The 12,812-nt window shown below is 43.5% G+C and overlaps 1 pseudogene; it reads left to right on the top strand.

Moving 5' to 3' along the window:
- The first annotated feature begins 409 nt into the window (after positions 1-409).
- LOC121833619 lies at positions 410-980 on the top strand (annotated as a pseudogene).
- The last annotated feature ends 11,832 nt before the right edge of the window (positions 981-12,812 follow it).

Below are 12,812 nucleotides of genomic sequence, written 5' to 3'. Positions count from 1 at the left end.
ATCCACGCACATTTGTAATCTGCCAGGCAATAAATGCCGACTGGGCAACTGCGTGAGATGCCCTAAGGATCGCCATTTTACGCTCGAGCTAGTTGACATTTCAGAAGAAGCAGAGGTTCTGGTAACAGTGTGGGTATCTGGCACTCTGATTAAGAAAACGTTGGATTCAGTGGCCTTTATAGAATAACTTAAGACACTCGTAGGTAGATGAATTTCTCATAATCATATCAGGCAAGTACAAGGAAAAGTCATATACATGGTAAAGCGGTGCGAAAAAAAGGAAGCCTCGTGCTACGTTTCGATTTCGCGAAGAATTGTACTTTTGTGTTGCCCAATAAAGTCCAGGTCTACCAGTGGCACAAAATAGCAACTTTCAGTGTTAACATGCGTTGCAACCACACAAAAATCGACAAGCAGCTTCGCCGGGATCAGCAACGATGTCTCTCACAACTTTTCCCACTCCTGCTTTGCACTTAGGATACTCACAGATTGGCTTGATTACAACGCCCCTGTTCATTCGCAAGTGACTTGTGACAGTGATGGAGGAGTGAGTCATTTTAAAAACTGATATCAACTGCACGAGTTCAGGAAACTGAAATATCCTCTAGCCAATGGCTGTTTTCTGCGACAGAACACGACGAAAACGCGAGCGATGGTATTGGAGGACTTGAAAAACATCAGGCCACTCTACACAGTTTGCGATATAAAGCGCCCGAGACATGTCAAGGATATTGCTCAGCGGCTCCAAGGAGTCAAGCTGATTTACTTAGAAGCAGGCCAACTAATGGAGTTTTGAAACTGGAAAAAGGAAGAATGGAGGAACGCACCCCGTCGCTGGAATACATAAGTGGCATGAATGGCAAAGTTGCCCAGTGGGGCTGAACTTGAAACTGACTTTTCCACGGACCGTACAGCACCCAATAAAACGACAATTTCTTTATAACTTCTGCTTGAACATGCTGAGTACCGACCGCATTTAGTACTGTGCATTTGTTAGAGAGTGGAGTATTAATTTTAGTTCCAAAGAGGTGTGTTCGGTTTCTACCTCGCAAGCCGGGCTGTTGTGTTTCTTTGCTTCTGGGAAGTTGTGTTTCATGTCACGCATATATCGAACAGCGACATTTAAAATAAGCGTGCGGGGCGGGTCCGTCACAGGACCGATGCAGCTGAAGCTTTGAACTACTGCTTAATAGATGTGTTTATGGAGTCATATATCTTAAATTTGAACTTAACAACAAATTAAACAAAATATAAAATTATGACAGCTTTATTTTATTGAACGTAGAAGTAATTGAGACCGCTAGCAACAAAAATGTTCATCTGGAGGGTATACTTAGCACAATTCGAGGTTCTGTGCTTTCTACCAGGGCAAAATAAAGCAGCACACATTTTAATGAAAAGCAAGGCACTGTGGTGGAGTATACTTTACCTAAACCTTAAATAACAAGCTTGTTTTCTTTCTTTCTTTTTTAGCTGCACGTTGAATTTGCAGAGTATATTACACTGAGACATGTTTGACGCGCTGTAAATATTTTCAATTATAAATAAGAATTACAAATATGCATTTATGATAGATCCTTTTGAGAAGAACACACGAGTAAAAAATAAATAGTAAAGCTTACAAAGCTTATCAGATAATAGCGAACCAATATTAGTTAAAATGTCATTGTAACCAAATTCCTGCACTTTGAAGTGTTGTATTTCTTACAGAGACAAATAAATTCAACATGTTTTTAATAAAAAAAACAGGGCAATACAGAGTAGAATGCTACACTGACATTTAAAAAAAATAAGAAGATATTATTTTTTAATTGCACGTTGATTTTGCGGGACCTGTCGTTTTCAGTTATGTTTAGAGCAGTGAAAATATATTTTTCTTTATGAGTCAGAGCGACACACTACATATAGACAATAAACCCGTATGTGAAGAACCTGTGTAAAAAAAAACTCAAGCAATATATCTAAAAAACTTTACGAGATAACAAATCACACACATAAGTTAGAAACGTCAAAATAGCCATGTTAGTGCATTTGTTACGAACGATATATATTTTCCAAAATTGATATAAATAATTCATGTATTTCCATTATAAACTACTATCTGACCAAAATGTTAGAGTTTTATATTGTTTGTTTTTTTGTGCGTTACGTGTCGTCAAACTTGCCAGAAATGACACAACACCAAAAAGGCGTTGATATAATCCTTTTTTTTGTTTTCTCGAGAAATAAATTTTTCCGAAAAACCTTTTGTAATTCCGTTCCCTCCACATATTAGGGAGAAACATATAAAATACGAAGAAAAAAATGAAAGCCGTTTACAACTCCCTGTAACGCCGAATTAGAGCGCAGCTCTTGAGAAGGAGGAGGGAAGGGTACTGAGGGTTATGTGTTCTCGGGGGGGAGAGAGGGGGGGGGGGTCACGTGACCTGGGGACCCCGCTAAATCTAGCGGATAAATTTTACCGCTAAATCTAGCGGGGAAATTTTGCCGCTAGATTTAGCGGGGAAATTTTCCCGCAAGATTTAGCGGGGAAATCTTTCAGATGGATTTAACGGGGAAGTTTTTCCTCTAGATTTAGTGGGGAAATTTTTCCGCTAGATTTATCGGGGAAATTTTTCCGTTAGATTTAGCGGAAAATTTTCCGCTAGATTTAGCGGGGAAATTTTTTGCCTAAATTTAGCGCGAAATTTACCCATAATGCACCGCGCGATTACGCCGACGGCGACGCCGACGCCGACGCCGACAGCGACGCCGCTTAGGCCGGAAACGGGCGCCTAAGAGCTGCGCTCTAAAACAAAAATGTCAGCTGGACACGCGCGTGCATGATCTTATCTGAACACACCCTACAGTAGCTTGTAAAGGTGTCTTTCCTGCTCAGTTCCTCTTCTTGGGGGAAAGCATCGGACTGTGATGGTTTTCGATTGAATGATGATTCGGAACCTTTTACACAGAATTTGTATAACGCTATAGAATTTAAAAAAAGGCAATGAAGAACAAATTAGGTGTGAAACGGGTGTGTTACACCCAGAATTTTGAGCAAAGACCTGAAGTGGCGTAGAGTTAAACGAGTTTGATAGATTAAGCGGAATTCAACCTAACGCTAGAGCTAAGCAATTTTGATAAATACACACCCAGGGCTGCTCGAAACACGCTGCACAATCTGTGTTCGCCGAGGCTATAAGCGGGACCAAAATACATCTACATATTTTTCCAGTGATTAATCATTTTAGCGTATAATAAGCCGGCTATTAAATTAACGAGGGGTGTTTCTTTGCCTCAGTATTCGCAACTCCAGCCCGCCTCTCGCCCTCCCGCGGACGAACGGGGAACCAAAGGAATGGGGGCGGCAGCGGCGCAAACGGCGCGGAAGCCGTGGCAGGGGCTGTCGGCCTTGATGCGCGAAGCCGTTCTAACGAAAAAAGTGAGCGCGTTAAAATAGTAATTCTTCTGCTCCGCCTTGCAACAGCGTCGCACGAAGGACCGAAATGTCTAATTTCATTAAGGACTTTTCGTATACCGCATACGCTGCGGATTTCTGGTCTTGTGCATGGCCACCGATTCAGTCTGTGCTCAACGTGCCGGCAAACGTTCCCGCTAGACCTCTAGCGCGCGGTGTGCGAAAAGTCAATTCATTGCCCTCAGTAGGAGAAAACCGGTCGCGCAACAATACACATCGGGGATGGGTTCGTGTTTTAAGGCCGTAAGAACATGACCATTTACTCCAAAGAATACGCGTGCTTGCTTTCAGGTAATTACAAAGGTAATAAGAAACTGCCCGAAGCATTTCAAGCGCATCTGTTTTAGTCAGCGGTTCGTGAGGAGAGCTTAGAACGCGCAGGTTTTCGCGAGAGGGGCCGCAACGTTGCAAATAACACGGCACAAAAATGTACGGTATATTAAACTATTTATTTTAGATAGAGCAATAAATAAAACCCCTAAACACGCCGATTATGGTAATAGGCAGTTTTAGCATAGCGTTACCGCAGGCTACCGTGAGCAGGGCAAAGCGCCTGGCACGCGCTGAAAATTGTGCTTTTAAGGCGCAGCGCTAGCTTCCAGTTGTAATGCTACGCCGCACAGTAAACTGTGGTAAAAAAAAAAAAAAAAAAAAAAAAAAAACTTTTTATCAATGACCATAGGGCAATTTGATCACGTGTTGCAATGCACTAAAACCGAAACTGTGAGCAGCGAGTTGCGAGCTTGTGACACGAAGACATCAACACTGTGAACGCTGTTCTTCCGGAGCTTGACGGTCGCTTTGCGCAGCTCACTTTTTAGAGCACTAATGGCCAGGCAAAGCTCAAATATCTTCATCACCCTCAAACATATTCTGCCACAAACAGTAACGTGGCCGGTGCCTAAAACGCGCTTGCCCACCACAAAGCTTCGCAAGTTGAGGTTTCTACAACTTTTAAATATCAGCATGCTCGTTTTGCTAACGCGCATCAACATCTCCGTCGCCTGTAATGTGCTCCTGCTCTAACCACTTCGCGTTTGTAGACAAATAAATCATTTTTAGCGCACTGACCACCGTCAGCGAGCAGGCGCACGGGAAATGCTGGAGAATCCATCCCCGTCTCTTCCGCCATCTTGGAACTACCGCCCCGCCACCTATAGTGCGCTGAAGTTGCGAATCGCTTTCATATTCGTTAAAATTCTAACTCCTAATAATTTTACTCCTTTCCAGTCGAAACACGATGAAAAGATAGCGTTCCTAAATGTGGATGTGTAAGTAGTTTACGCAAGCTGGTTTGCATACGTCGACGCTAAGCACACGTTGGCCGGCTACACTGCTATAAGAGAGTGAGAGACAGAGAGAGAAAGAGAGCGAGAGGGAGAGAGAGACGACTGTTGGCGACTGTACATCACTCCAGTGAGTACTTAGGTAAAGGATCATTACTTAATTCCTGTTCATTGTCCACCATTTCTTGATCCCGCCTTGGCTCGGAGCAACATGCCACCTATACGACAAGGCCGGGGACTTTATTCTCCAAACGTCATCACTTGTGTTTTAACGCTGCACCGCCTATAGCTTCTGTCAGCATCGGCTACAGAGAGTCTTTCAGCGTATCACGATTGAGCGTGACGGAGACAGCGGACGCGTCGTCCGCTCTGCGGCGTCTCTAGTCGTGGTTAAAGCGTCTTCGCCACCTGGAATGGATCGAAAAACCGTTAACGATGATGGCGTGCGCGGACCTTCGACTTCCACGTGATACTGCTCGGAGTAAAATGGCGAGTCCGGATGCGGGGAAAGGAATCCGATGGGATCGAACTCAGCGGTAACAAGGCAACGGCGTAATTAGGGAAGCAGGGCGGCTTTGTTAGTTTATTATCGCGGTCGAACTGCGCCATCGTTTGCTGCCAGCCATTTCGGATGCTCGTTTCACCTCTATTGTCAGGATTGCTTCGTTTTTCTCTCTCTCTTTCTCTCTTTCTTTCTTTACAATTCCCTCGGAGGCACAGTCGCGGCCATAACTACCCTTTTACAACTTGGTGATTTGTGTGTCTGGATTCGTTCTCTGCCTTTCATTGAAAAGTGCGTAGAACTGAAGCAGTGCGTTCGAAAAGCAGTGATGTGCGTGTGTGTGTGTGTGCGCGCGCGCGGGTGTGATCCTGTGCTCGTGTGTGTGCGCGTGTGTGTGCGCGTGTTTGTGCCTGTGCTCGTGTGTGAGTGAGCATGTGCGCGAGCGCATGTATACGTGTGCACATGTTCGTGTTCATGTGTGTGTGTTCGTGCGCGCGGGCCCGTGCGCGGCTGTCTATGTATGACTGTGTGCACATTTGGGTTGGTTTCGGTGTCCGTGTGCGCTGGTGTATGACTGCGTTCTATATTCAAACCACACTCTGGTGCACGTACCCGTATAATGTTTCTGCTACGATTTGGATTTATTTATGGAGGGAATTTCAGAAATAATATCTCCCCGCGCACTACGTAATTTTATTTATTTTCTCATCCTGTAGTGGCCATATTGCAAATCAATAAAAACAAATTATAAAAAAAATATTAATTTTTTTTTGTGAAAGTGATTTTTCAAAACAATATCTGATGTGTTTTCCAGGATTCGATGGTAAACTATAATTGTCAGACGCATATTGTTGATTCAGAATTATGCAAAATATCGCGTTTCATATTTTGTCTTAATCGTCGGTTCCCAAATATGATAAAAAATTTAAATTAGAGCTTTCTTTAAAAAACAAATACATTTAAACGCAAAAGGAAGTTGCGTAATTTTTTACCTCTATCGCAACAACGAGCCTATCCTGAACTGAGGTTTCAGTTATATGTATTCCAATGCAAGATGACGCAACGAGCTCATACCTGTGCGTTTGGAAATATTAGGTTCGAACCAAGCTCTATAATAGTGCAAGAATACAATTTTGTGTCGACTGTAGACTTCATCCGCTTTCTGTAGCTAAGACGGGTATGAAGGCCGCTCTTTAGAAAATTTCATATGGGTCTGAGACAGAGAACGCTTTTTGTCGGAATTGGTGAAGAATAGTTTTGGACATGTGCAGTTCCATTTCGTTAGATTGCAAGGTCAATGTCTTTAGTTTGTATTAATGTGTTTGATACCTTTTAAAACATTTCCACGGGTAGAAGAGTTGTATGGGCTAAAATTCGATAGTTGTTTTGAAAATTTAAGGCCTTTAAAAGCCCCAGAGGAATCAAGATAGAGCCAAGCTTGACCTTCCCTTTGGCGAAAGTCTGAGTGTCTTTGGCCCCGATTTCGCCAAACAAGTGCCGAATTTAGGTTTCACTGCCGGTAGTCTGGCCTCAATCGCGAAAAAAAAAATGCCGGAGTTTGGCCTCACTTCTGGTTGTTCGGTTTTCTATGTGGAAACTTTGGGCCCGAAATTGGCAAGCATGTTCCAGACTTGAGCTTCACTGCTTGTTCATTTCCTTGAATTACCTCTGGTACTTCGAAATTCACGTGGCGAGGCAAAGAAAATCTACTGTAGTGGAAACAAGAAAACATAAGGAGCAAAAAGTGTATTAGGCTTGAGTTAGGTCCCCCGAATCGCAAAGCTTTAGACAAATTAGTTCCTTCTTTTTCTAGCGTGCCACACTTGGGCTGAAAGCGTCAAAGATGCACTTAGCGCTCCCAAAAAAAGAAAAACAAAAAGAAACGTCGGCCACGCGCTTTAGGGTGAAGTCCCACCCTTGGTTAGTGTAAGTCTAAACCAAGGAGTTGCCGATGGAATCGCCTTCCAGAACTGTACATGACCGCGATAAATCGCGTGTAATGGCGCTTCGATACATTGCGGTATTTTTATTTCTTCCTGAAATTCACGTCCCTGACCGCGCACCTGTTTCTCAATGCGCGAGCATCCTGGGGAACGATGCCCGGCTGCACCAGTTCTAATACAAAGGAAGCAGTTGCCTGCGCTCCGAGCTCACGTCTCCAGCAAATGTGGTCAGAACAAAACGCGAAATTCTCCCTGAGTTATTAGTACGGCACACGCACGACGAGACCACGGACGGGTCGGAAAACTGAGATTGGTGGTGTGCATTTTTCACCCCGGAGATCTCGGAGGCCAGTTCAGCATATTTCAACGTGGGAGTACGCACGTACGTTCGTTTGACTGGTCGGCCGTTTTGTCGTGCACGTGTTTGATGCGTTATAGATTTCCACAAGAAAACATGATGACGTAATAGACGGGGGTATCCAGAAGTCTAGAAGTCTAGCTTGATGAAATAAACAAACCAAGAAGTAGAACGAAGAAACTATTTTCCTTTGGTCAGACGTCTCATTTTAGGTAACTGATTTTTATTTTGACTCTGAAACTTGACAACACAAAAAGTGAGCCTCGGCTGTTGTAGATATTGAGCTTTGTAAACGTGAAGTAGGACTGTCGCGAAAGTTGGATGATTAGAACATAACAAGTGAAATACCAATCTTAAAGAATTATTCGCACAAATAAGTGATCAAAAATACTTTTAGCACCGAGTGCAGGTACAGTTGAAATAATTGCAGCGTATCAATTATTTTCGTTTTATGGGTATATATCACAAAGTTTAAGGATTGCAGCAATACTAATTCGGTGATTTGTGCGGTCGAATTAGTGGTGTGTTCAAAAAAGTTTAAAAAATGCAAGGTGTGGAGTGTGACGCACGTCAAATGGTGTGCACGTACGCAAGTACGCGCGCTGATGAAGACTGCACGAGCGCTACATTTTATACTCTTGAGCACATCGAAAGCTGAAATCAGCGCACGTTCTGCTCAGTATATGAAGTTCGCATTTTCACAGTACTTCATTACATTGAGTACTTTATTACATTGAGTACTACATTATTACATTTCACAGCACTTTATTACATTATTACATTACACGGCTTTCATTTTTTTTTATAATGTACGTGCGGTGTAACTAAAACGGCTTTAACTGAAGTTTTTTTTTTTTTTTCGAGCTTTTTGTTGGCGTGATTAAACCTTACTCAACTTCTTCGCGCCGAACTAATTGAAAACCTGTTTTGTTTTGTTTTAGGTTACATGCGAATCTAAGGAATTTTTCGCCGTGCCTTAAAAAAACACGCGGAGCACAAGAAAAAAGGGTACCTTATAATTCTAGTCCGTACCACATATACACCCGTTACGCTAACGAGTTTCAGGAGTACAAAAAAAAAACAAAAAAAAAGTTTCTCTTTTTCTGTGTGGAGAATTTGAAAGAACGAAAAAAAAAAGAGAAACACATTAAGAATACATAGGAAAAAAATATTCTGAGTATTTTTTTTTTCTTATTTGTCTAGAGATTATTCTGGTGCCCTTTGCTCGTGAGGTTCCAAAATAACATATTACACAATCTTTTTTTTTTTACGTTGTCGACACAGTCATAAATTATGAACAGCCTCGGATTACTTATAATCCGTTCGCACTGTAACTTCGCAAGGTTCTAGTCTAACGAGTTCTGACATTCGCTATAATTACTTTTATTCTCTGTTTTTTTTTTTTTTTTGCGTTCTCGAGTTTAGGTTTGTGCGAACATGCGTAATGAAACTGTCGAAAATCCGCAGAGGTGAAAGCGCTGCGCCAATTGCGCCATTGTGCGCCAATCCACTTTCGCTGCGCCATCCTGCTCCCAAGCGCACATGTTGCGCCAAAACTAGCCGAACAATTTTTTTAGGGCTATATTTATTTTAGTATTAGTCTTTATTGGCCTCAGTGGTTTACCGTGTCGTGTTCGTTCAGGTGATTCTGAAACAATAGGCAACCTGCAAGGCTGTTTGGTTTGGCGCCATCTAGCGACTGAAACAAGAAATATTGGGTACCCCTGGGAGTGGCGGCTGCATTGTTCAAACGTGAACTTTTACTCTGGTGGCGCCGCTGAGCCTAGTGTCTGAAGCAAGAAACACTGGGTATCCCAGGAAGCCGTGATCGCGTAGCGTGCCAGTAGAGCGGAAGCTACGGCCCTGGCGGGCCAATGGGAACGTGACTGCCTATCACCGGAGCGCGCCTCAACTCCGGAGAAGTATCAGGCTTTTCGCTGAGTCATGCTCCAATATGTGTGCGTTGCGCTCGTATACGTCGCGCATTTCGAAGCCTTCGGCACGCAATGTGGGGCTTATCGTTCACCCTTTGCCAAGTTACAAGGAGACAGGGTATAACCGTGCGCTCTCACTCTGCTGGCGCCGCCTGGCCGTTGCGAGTTGGCTATAGGGAATTTTAGCAAACAGTTACCGCGTACCGCCCACTACCGGAGCCTTTGAAGCATGCTTTTAAGCGCGCTCCCCGCGGCCACGGTATCACTCGGGCGCGCGCTTAAAAGCATACTTCAAAGGCTACAATAGTGCGCGGTTAGCGGATAAGGGTTTGCTAAAAGGCCCTTTTGTCATGAAACTACTATACCTATGTGGTCGTGTCAACGGCGTATAAGTCCGATCTCTGAAAACGGCACATGCTCAGGTCGGTTTGTCAGGGTACTCACTCTGACAAACGACGAAACGATGCTTCGATGCATCGTCTAGTCATTTACTTCGTTTTTTGTTTTGCACAGTGGCACTGAGCATGACCGAGTCTATTCGAAATAACACACACATGCATTATATCTTCGTAAAGTCTCGTACAAACGCCCGCCCCCTCAAAAATCACACATCCCGTGTTTTTTTTGTTTTTTTAATTGCATCTGCTGTGTTATCTGCGGTATTGGTAGGCAACAAGCGTGCTCACCGCGGGTTTCCTCGTGCTTATCGCACCGTGACACGCGAATCTGCAGCATCCCTTCCCATGGGCCATGACATGCAAATTCCGAATTCGTTGCCGCATTTTTTTTTTTTTTTGTCTGCGATTTTTGTTGGCAGTATTGGTTCCCCTGACACCCGAGTTTGAGGGGGCTGGGTTCTTGCGTCTATATCGCACTGTGAAGCCCGAATGCGCTGCGTCCACGTTCTGCTGCCGCACCTGTGACAGGGAAGTTCCTAGCGAATTTCCACATACTTATTGCACACGCGAGTTCGCCGTGTCTGCGACGTGTATCAGTAACGAAAAGACAGTGAGTGCGCAAGCGAGCTGGTGGTAGTTAATCATGGTGTTTAAAACCCGAGGGTCTGGTGAGGGAAAAGTTATGAAACTTTAAAGTTGAAGAGTTCCCGTTTCACGTAGCTTGCACTGCCCCCGACACACACACGCGCGCACACACGCACGCACGCGCACACATGCGCACAGACACAGACACACCCACACACACACCATTTACCTTTTCATTGGGTGGGCATTCTTTCAGGACCTTATGGTATATAAATGTACATAAGAGCTTGCTGGCATTTGTTCACCTATCATCTAAATTTTGTGGACAGCAATAACTACTCTATGAAATTAAACATTTGGCATAATGTATATTTACTTTTGCGTGTTTTGGGTGGGTGCGTTTGCTGAGACTGCTTCCACGTTCCTCATTCGTGTCGTAAAGGTAACATATAAAAGCGATAATTGGTTGCCGCGGTCATCTGTAGAGTTTCTTGTTCTTGTACGTGGCGAATACACCTGCTGGCACCCAAACGGCAGGCCCGCCGGAGGACGAGGAGAACAGTGGGAATGTTCTGCTGAGCGAAGCAAATTCTAAACTGTTGTGCTAGAACACATCCAAGCAATTCGGAGAGCAAGTCGTCTGCGTCTTGCACAGGAGATGCGGTGACGTCAAAACAACGCCGAGCTTTGATTGGTTTTGTTTGAAATTATAGTGGGTAGACCCCAATACTAGGTGCCTTGAGGTGTACCCACTATTTTTTTTTAATCAGCCAATGAGAGCTCGGCGTTTTGACGTCATGCGATTCCTTTGCAAGAAGGAGACAAACTTGCGCGCCGCATTGACTTAAGGAAAACCTTCCGTCTTATGGTCTTACTTGCTAGTTTTGTCAGTCAATTTTTTGTGGTTTTGTTTTTGACTTGTGGAACGTGCGATTTAGGTTGTTAGATAGTGAAAATGTTTTGTTTTCATGAGGCTTAAGTTTTTTTCTTTAGTTGCCTATGCCTACTATTGTAAATCCATGAGAGGAACCAACACGCTACCACCAGGACAGTTCTCAATGGCAGCCATTCAAATATTTTTTTTTTGCTATGGGCTGGGATATATTTAATGAAAGGTCATGTTTGGAAATGGTTCTGGAGCGTCACATGAGGTTGTTTTTTTTATTTATATTTTTTGTGTGTGTCTCGGATAACACATCTGTGCTTACAGCACAGAGTTTGACTCGGGTTACCAGCTCCAAGATTTGCTTGTACTGCTACGAAAATCGATTTTAGTTGCTCCTGAGCTGCTCCAAAGCTCAACTTTTACTGCTCCAAAGCTGCTCCAAAGGGGCATCTTTGCTGCTCCCAGACCTGCTCCAAAAGGCTGAAGCTTGCCTCCACCTCTGAATCCGTAAGAAACATTTTCAGTTTGTATGTGGATTTCGCAATGACCGCGGTGTATTTGCATTAAACTCGCTTTTTGCCCTCCCCCTCTGTAGAGGACAGGTTACGTAAAAAGGCAGAAATACCTCTTTTTATATTCTTTGTTATGAAGTATCGCAATAGCCATGTGACAGGCAAAGCTAACCATATGCCTGATAGGCGGCCTGATGACACCATGGCTGCAGGGTAATACACATTGCCAGTCTCCTCTCGCACATGAACATTTTCATAGAGGGAAATAAATTCGCCTTAAAAGTTAAAAAAGATATGTCATAGTGCGGACGACTACTCACATGGACTCTTTAACCTCCACCATATGGAATTAGATCAACAATCGTTAGGTAAATGTAACATTTCAAGTGACTGGCCCATTTCAGGAAAGCTTTAACAACGTTTGTTTCCTCGTCATTCGCCAAACTTATAAATTTGTTGAAAAATAAATTTTACAATTATATGTGTCAACTGTATTTAACCCTTTACCGCATCATGGGTCATATATGGAACACACCGGTTAAGAATATATAAGATATTGCAGCTATGCCTTGTGCTCAAACTGCATGCGGATCCAGATATGGCACATACCTCCGCTTTGTGCGCCAAGCAAGTAGTGCCATCTATCGGTGGCGTTTTAAACTGACAGCCGCATTGTTTCGGTTTCCGAATCTTCCGTGCACGTGGGTTCGTTCTGTGAAAGTTCATCGCACATACGGTAAGTTCTTGTCATGTGACTTATTTCAGTAATTCAGAAGTTGTTTCTAATTTGTTTAGGATACCCTAGACGCATATTATGTTAACACTGACCTGATATTTTGTTTGCAAAACATTTTTTTAAGTTTGTGCCAGATGTGGCACAACATGCAGTCTGCTATGGTGACGTTGAATATTGTAATTGAAGTATGTGCGTGTTTTACACTTCTTAGACCT

Source organism: Ixodes scapularis, unplaced genomic scaffold (genome assembly GCF_016920785.2).
Source record: "Ixodes scapularis isolate PalLabHiFi unplaced genomic scaffold, ASM1692078v2 PGA_scaffold8__174_contigs__length_109621045, whole genome shotgun sequence".
NCBI lineage: Eukaryota > Metazoa > Arthropoda > Arachnida > Ixodida > Ixodidae > Ixodes > Ixodes scapularis.
The sequence above is the reverse complement of the archived record's forward strand: the minus strand, read 5'-3'. Positions and strand labels throughout refer to the sequence as shown.